General features: G+C 49.3%; 1 non-coding gene across 1 annotated transcript; it reads left to right on the forward strand.

Moving 5' to 3' along the window:
* Positions 1 to 3305: 3305 nt before the first annotated feature.
* On the forward strand, positions 3306 to 3377 carry TRNAT-CGU (transfer RNA threonine (anticodon CGU)). The gene has a single exon. It is a non-coding gene; the product is annotated as a tRNA-Thr (tRNA).
* Positions 3378 to 6491: the final 3114 nt, after the last annotated feature.

Consider the following 6491-nt stretch of genomic DNA (forward strand, 5'->3'; position numbering starts at 1 on the left):
GCGGGGCGGCGACTCTGTGACATCGGGAGGCTCCATCCGCGCTGGCGTCCCTCATCTGACGTTGGCTGTCCCACATCTGTCGCGGAGGCTTCGCTTGATTAAGTAGTGACGGGAGCTAGCTAGGAGCAGCTACGGTGACAGGTGCTAGCTAGCTCCTGAATTGATTCGATCGACCCATTCAAACAGCTACGGTGACGGGCTAGCTCCTGGATCGATTCGATCGATCCATTGAAGCAGCTGCGGACGCTAGGGCACTTCGTGCGAGCCGTCCTGGACGCGTGCGGCTCCGTATTTGGCCGCTACGTTCGATGTCCACCAGCTTTGTAGGAGCGAGCTAGTTGATCATGTACACAGACAAGAGAAAGAAGAAGACGTGGGGGGAAAATATAAGCGAATATTTGGTTTTACAGTTTAAGTTTGAGGGGTTTGTTCAGCCGCAGCTCAAACCGACCCTTAAAATGTGTTTTCCGTAAACTGAAAACTGTGTTTTCAGTTCCGCGGTTTAAGAGGTCTGCTAGAGATGCTCTATATGATGGTTTGTGCTTAAGTACCACCATTCGTCATTACCCAATCTATCTCTATTTATGATGTACTTATGAAAGATTCATCCGGCCACCTGCCTCCCATACTACACATTATTTACATACTGTATTTCTTCAACATTGATATCTTGGGTATTTAATTATCAAGATAATATGTCGGCTCAGTCTCTCGAAAGGGTAGGTGTTGGGGATATTACTACTGGGTATAAACCGGCCAGGAGAGGCCGGATTACCCCTATAATGAGTTATTATATTTAAAGCCCATGAAGACAAAGACGGTGGCGCTTTATGAAGGCCCAGGGCCCAAAGGCGGATTAAGGCCTATAGACATAAACCGACAGTGATATGTAACTTGTGTTGTAAGATAGGAAGAGTAGAGACCGGGCCGGACACGTTTATAACCCGGCCTCGGGATCCTGTAAACTGACGGGCGTCAACCCATGTATATAAGGGGATGATCCGGTGGCGGTTTAGGGACGACCGACCACAACTCGAGAGCCAGGCATAGCGGATTCGCTCCCTGGTCATCGAAACCCTAGCAATTCCACAAAAATTGGATTAGGCCTTTACCTTCACTGCAAGGGGCCGAACCAATATAAACTCTCTGCGTCCTTTGTCCGCTTTAACCCCTTTAAGCTGACCCATTGCGATGGCTCCACGACTAAGTCCTTTCACTAGGACATCTGCCGTGACAAAACCACGACAGTAGGTGTGCGTTGCGAGGCCGGGAAGTGAAAATCTCTCCCATTTTTAAAGGTTCATAAGTTAGTTAAGGGAGCACTCCTCCCCTCGCGTCGCCCCCGCCCTGGACGACTCGGGGGCTCCCCAACCCTAGGCGCCGCCGCCGCCCTCTCCTCCTCCCCTCCTCACGCCGCCGCCGGGTGACGCCGCCGGGTGAATCCCGCGTGGCAGACGGCGGCGGCGGTGGACTCCCTCTCCCGGCTCCCCTTCCTCCACGGGTGGCGAATCTAGGCGGTAGGTGGCGGTGTCCTGCGGCGCTCGCGGTTAAGCGCGAGGTGGCAGGCCTCGGCGAGCGGTGGCGGCTGCGCGCGGGGCCGGCTCCGGGGCGACGGTGCGGCACGGATCCATCACGGATCTGGTCCTGCGGGCGCGGTCTCGGCCTTCCCTGCTCGGCCAGCGGGTCTCGGTAGGGGGACTTCTCCTTGCTGAGATCTGGTAGCGGGATCATCTAGATCCCGGCAAGGATGGCGGTGACCCGTGCATGAGAGATGGAGGTATTCGATCAGATCTTGGTGAAAACCTGCTATTGGCAATTGCCAAGGCCGGCAATGGCGACGCTGTCTACGTCGTTCCCTTCCTGAAGGCATCGCCGTGGAGAAGTTTAAGGCCACTCTCTGCTACCTCCGGGGGAAACCCTAGATCAGTAGATCGGATGACGGCGACTCTCTGGTGTCGTTTCCTCCTTGGGGGCATCATTCTTGGAGGTGCACATAGGCTCGAGGAACCGGAGGACGGTGACTTTGGTGGAGCGCTACTTCATCTTAAACATTGATGGTGGCAGATCTTGGCGGCGTGGCGCTGTGGAGACTCGACGTCTGATGCGCGGAGATGAACTCGTGCAGGAGGAGAAAGCTATCTGACGTCATGGTGACGTTGATGGCAGATAGGCCTGGCAAGGTCGGTGCTTCAGTGCTGCTCTAAGAATGGACCGAGGGATGATGGAGGTGACGGCCCTTGCAGCGTGCGGTGCTCACTGGGAGTGTGCCAGACCGGTGTGGGACCCAATCCAGGTAGTGGCTTGGATGGGACACCCGGCTTTAGATGTTAGGCTCTGGTGCGATGTCTGTTTGGTATTAGGCCCGGACATTCGGCATGCCTTCATCAAGGGGATAGGAGTAGGAACGGTGTTGCCAAGATGGTGGCTTCAGGCTTATTGATGTATCACTTTGTATGGTCTTTGTGAATAATTAATAATATGGCTGCATGCATCGTCCAGATGCAGAGGCCGGGGTACATCCTCCTTTTCTAAAAAGAAATAAGCGCTTGTGTCTGTGCTAGTATCTTGGGTATTTAATTCTCAAGATTGTTTGTGGTGACACACACACACACACGTTTTCGATATTATCCAATCTATCGAGCTTTATTATTGAAAGATTTGTCCTGCCACTTGCCTCCCTTACTGCCCATTATATAAGAGAGATGCCTTATATATATACTTCATTTTCCCATGCCACGAGTCAAGTGTTCCACACACACACACACATACAACTCACATCCTCGCCCCAAACATGTTATGTCTCTTCGTCGTGCTAGCTACTCTACCCTAAGCATGGGAGGTGTCAGGAAGCTGCCGACGATCTATCCCATCCACGGCCGGATTACCGTAGCTAGCATACCAAGGTAGTCAAGATCGCCGGACACGCCCACCCACCATCTGTGTACCAGTTTGCGTAAATCATCGACTCGTCTGTGATTGTTGCATGCTTCTTGGCGCGCTCATGTACAGCCCTGACCGTCGCTATCGACATCAGCCCGCTGGTTGTCTACGTGGTTGCTCCATCCCGGATGTGGCTTAGGTTCCCGTACCTGGAAAGATCGCTGCTACTCGTCTCAGGGATAGTGTAGGAACCCTGCATAGCAACTCGTGGCAAAAAAAAAATCGCCTTTTTTTCTTGTAGCTCCCGTATACGATCTGCATTTGGAGTTTTTCGTACATGCTGTAAGCTTCTGACATTGACATCACCGAAGCACGTATGCAGACACCACCGTTAAATATGATTGTTTTGCGCTCCATTTGTCGAAGCCTCCGTAGCATAGTGGTAGTGCGTTCCCTTCGTAAGGGAAAGGTCGTGAGTTCGATCCTCACCGGGGGCTTCATTTTCGTTTTCCTTTTTTTTTTTGCTGCGTATTTTTTCATCTATCTTCAGACCATTCTTTTATCTTATTCATCTGCATCCAAGCACCGACTTCTCTGATCTCGCTTGGATAACATTGTGCCAACCCGTGGCAAATGTGAGAACCACTTTGCTTCCCATGGTGCATCTGAAGTTCTGAACATCGATTCACCATTGCCTGGAAGAAGGGGATGATGAGCTTCTGCCTGTGAGTCTTAGTTCAGTAGTCGTGCAGATCAGGCAGCAAATTACCCAAGAGAATCACAAATGTTGTGGTCCTTTCAAAGATGAAATAAAACCCGAAAGTGTTTCTATGGCCAGATCAAAAGGGGGACACACATATGGACACGATTAAAGCATGAGGGAAGGCTCTGAAACACCGCCCTCCATGGTGTGTTCCATCCTTCTTCTTCATCATCAAGCGGACATCGTGCAGTTATATTTCGGGGCCAAAGTTCTTGTTATTAGGGCTATACATATCCAGCTGAAACACTGGGGAAAACAGCGAGGTTACATGGAAGGGAAACAGGAAGCTACAATCCCTTTTTGGGTCAGTGCCGATCACATTGCGGCGTAAAACATCGTCGGTACTTGTACAGAAACCTTGAGGAAACTTAGTGGTTAGTGCCCCATGGCTCTTCAAAACTCCAGCTTGGGCTTTGTCTAACAAAAACGGTGCCTCTGGTCTCTGGAGATTCCGCAAAGTTTTTCTGGCCAGACCATTCCACCGAGCGAACCCACCTTTTTTTTGCTGCGTATTTTTTCATCTATCTTCAGACCATTCTTTTATCTTATTCATCTGCATCCAAGCACCGACTTCTCTGATCTCGCTTGGATAACATTGTGCCAACCCGTGGCAAATGTGAGAACCACTTTGCTTCCCATGGTGCATCTGAAGTTCTGAACATCGATTCACCATTGCCTGGAAGAAGGGGATGATGAGCTTCTGCCTGTGAGTCTTAGTTCAGTAGTCGTGCAGATCAGGCAGCAAATTACCCAAGAGAATCACAAATGTTGTGGTCCTTTCAAAGATGAAATAAAACCCGAAAGTGTTTCTATGGCCAGATCAAAAGGGGGACACACATATGGACACGATTAAAGCATGAGGGAAGGCTCTGAAACACCGCCCTCCATGGTGTGTTCCATCCTTCTTCTTCATCATCAAGCGGACATCGTGCAGTTATATTTCGGGGCCAAAGTTCTTGTTATTAGGGCTATACATATCCAGCTGAAACACTGGGGAAAACAGCGAGGTTACATGGAAGGGAAACAGGAAGCTACAATCCCTTTTTGGGTCAGTGCCGATCACATTGCGGCGTAAAACATCGTCTCTACTTGTACAGAAACCTTGAGGAAACTTAGTGGTTAGTGCCCCATGGCTCTTCAAAACTCCAGCTTGGGCTTTGTCTAACAAAAACGGTGCCTCTGGTCTCTGGAGATTCCGCAAAGTTTTTCTGGCCAGACCATTCCACCGAGCGAACCCACCTTTTTTTTGCTGCGTATTTTTTCATCTATCTTCAGACCATTCTTTTATCTTATTCATCTGCATCCAAGCACCGACTTCTCTGATCTCGCTTGGATAACATTGTGCCAACCCGTGGCAAATGTGAGAACCACTTTGCTTCCCATGGTGCATCTGAAGTTCTGAACATCGATTCACCATTGCCTGGAAGAAGGGGATGATGAGCTTCTGCCTGTGAGTCTTAGTTCAGTAGTCGTGCAGATCAGGCAGCAAATTACCCAAGAGAATCACAAATGTTGTGGTCCTTTCAAAGATGAAATAAAACCCGAAAGTGTTTCTATGGCCAGATCAAAAGGGGGACACACATATGGACACGATTAAAGCATGAGGGAAGGCTCTGAAACACCGCCCTCCATGGTGTGTTCCATCCTTCTTCTTCATCATCAAGCGGACATCGTGCAGTTATATTTCGGGGCCAAAGTTCTTGTTATTAGGGCTATACATATCCAGCTGAAACACTGGGGAAAACAGCGAGGTTACATGGAAGGGAAACAGGAAGCTACAATCCCTTTTTGGGTCAGTGCCGATCACATTGCGGCGTAAAACATCGTCTCTACTTGTACAGAAACCTTGAGGAAACTTAGTGGTTAGTGCCCCATGGCTCTTCAAAACTCCAGCTTGGGCTTTGTCTAACAAAAACGGTGCCTCTGGTCTCTGGAGATTCTGCAAAGTTTTTCTGGCCAGACCATTCCACCGAGCGAACCCACCTTTTTTTTGCTGCGTATTTTTTCATCTATCTTCAGACCATTCTTTTATCTTATTCATCTGCATCCAAGCACCGACTTCTCTGATCTCGCTTGGATAACATTGTGCCAACCCGTGGCAAATGTGAGAACCACTTTGCTTCCCATGGTGCATCTGAAGTTCTGAACATCGATTCACCATTGCCTGGAAGAAGGGGATGATGAGCTTCTGCCTGTGAGTCTTAGTTCAGTAGTCGTGCAGATCAGGCAGCAAATTACCCAAGAGAATCACAAATGTTGTGGTCCTTTCAAAGATGAAATAAAACCCGAAAGTGTTTCTATGGCCAGATCAAAAGGGGGACACACATATGGACACGATTAAAGCATGAGGGAAGGCTCTGAAACACCGCCCTCCATGGTGTGTTCCATCCTTCTTCTTCATCATCAAGCGGACATCGTGCAGTTATATTTCGGGGCCAAAGTTCTTGTTATTAGGGCTATACATATCCAGCTGAAACACTGGGGAAAACAACGAGGTTACATGGAAGGGAAACAGGAAGCTACAATCCCTTTTTGGGTCAGTGCCGATCACATTGCGGCGTAAAACATCGTCGCTACTTGTACAGAAACCTTGAGGAAACTTAGTGGTTAGTGCCCCATGGCTCTTCAAAACTCCAGCTTGGGCTTTGTCTAACAAAAACGGTGCCTCTGGTCTCTGGAGATTCCGCAAAGTTTTTCTGGCCAGACCATTCCACCGAGCGAACCCACCTTTTTTTTGCTGCGTATTTTTTCATCTATCTTCAGACCATTCTTTTATCTTATTCATCTGCATCCAAGCACCGACTTCTCTGATCTCGCTTGGATAACATTGTGCCAACCCGTGGCAAAT

This window comes from Triticum aestivum, chromosome 6B (assembly GCF_018294505.1).
Source record: "Triticum aestivum cultivar Chinese Spring chromosome 6B, IWGSC CS RefSeq v2.1, whole genome shotgun sequence".
Classification (NCBI taxonomy): Eukaryota; Viridiplantae; Streptophyta; class Magnoliopsida; order Poales; family Poaceae; genus Triticum; species Triticum aestivum.